The sequence below is a fragment of the Corvus brachyrhynchos genome, unplaced genomic scaffold (assembly GCF_000691975.1).
Source record: "Corvus brachyrhynchos isolate BGI_N302 unplaced genomic scaffold, ASM69197v1 scaffold5, whole genome shotgun sequence".
Lineage (NCBI taxonomy): Eukaryota > Metazoa > Chordata > Aves > Passeriformes > Corvidae > Corvus > Corvus brachyrhynchos.
Genome location: NW_008238321.1, coordinates 6,687,243 through 6,688,845, shown reverse-complemented (window position 1 = coordinate 6,688,845; position 1,603 = coordinate 6,687,243).

Genomic DNA, 1,603 nt, shown 5'->3' with positions numbered 1-1,603 from the left:
CCAGCCCCAGGTGGGATGTGCTGCTCCATCTCTCATCCCTGGGATCCCCAAGGGACCTGCCACCCCTCGGGGACAAACAGGGACCCGCAGCGGTTGCTGTCCCTCAGCAAGCAGGTGGCCCTGCTCCAAAGGGACACCAGCAGCTCCACACACACCCCCGCTGTGCACATCCTGCTGGAAAAGATTTCCCTTCTGCTGTTCCAAGTCCCAGCTAAAATGAGGCTCAAAAACGTGCAAAACGCTGGTTTTGCCTCGTTTCCTTTGTGTGTTTCAGTGTGTTCTGCAAACAGGGCACTTCCTCAGAGCTCCGCTTTGGCTCTCACGTTCGGGAGTAAGAGAGAGGCTTTTATTTTAATAGGAAAACAGGATTATAAATTAGCAGTCAAGCTGTGAAGGCACAGAATCTTCCTCTTAAAATATCTGCACATGTCGCCTTGGCCAAAGCTGGGTGTCAGCACTGAGGACACAAGCATGGAGGGGTCCTGGGTGCCACCCTCTTGGTGCACAGCAGGTGCTGGTGGCTGGTGGCACATCCAAGACGCTCATGAATAACCAGCTGCCACCACCCAGCAGCGAGGGCTTACACCGGATACCTGATGGAGAGGAAAATCCCAGGCAAACATCAGGCAGCGCTGCTGGCTGCAGCCAATTTTCCTCACTTAATATGTTTCCTGCACTCATCTCCCTCCCTGACCTCGGCTCCTCCTTGGAGCACGTTCAGCCCCAGACGCACCGCTGAGCACAGCCAGGGCCAGCAGGACCGCTGCCATTTCGTCCCTCCCCTCTGCTCCCTGGCCAGGGCTCCTGTCACACTGCTGCAGACCCCAGCTTCCCCCTGAAGGTCCCCAGGCTGCCCAGGGCAGGGTAAGCGGGCAGTGATGAACACCTCGTGGGGTGATGGTGCTCTGTGCAGCCGTGGAATGCTTGGAGAGCAGGGGGTGGAAAAGCTACATCCATCCTTTGTGAAAGATGCATGTCCCAGACTCCGATCCAGATGAAGACCTGAATCCAGCTCCAAAGGCAAGTCCAGATGTGGATCCAAATTCAGCTCCAAATGCAAATCCAGATGTGGATCAGAATCCAGTTCCAAATCCTGATCTAAATCCAGACACAGACCCAAGTGCACACCCACACGTGGTGCAGTCCTGATCTAAATGTGAATACAACCCGAGAGACAGCCCGAGCTCCAAACCCGGACCTGAGCCCTGACCCCAAGGTCCAGTGTGTGTCTGCAGGGACTTCACCCTGCCCAGTGCCAGCACTCGGTGGATGCTGCCCTGTGGGAAGCCCTGCAGGATGCCCTGCACCCAGCACCGGTGTCACCCTCCAGTGCCCAGCACCAGCACCCGGCAGGTGCTATCCGGGGGGCTCCCTGCACGCAACACTGGTGTCACTCTCCCGCGAACGGTCCCCGGTGCCCAGTGCCAGCACACCATTGTGCCCGGTGTCCAACACCAATGCCACCCCAGTGCCCAGTCCACACTGCCCAGGAGCTGCCATACAGTTCCCGCTGCTGGCATCCAGCACACTCTGCCCTGTGTGGAGCACCCCGGTGCTCGGCGTGCCGTGCCCAGCGCCTGCCACGGTGCCCGTTTGCCGCGCC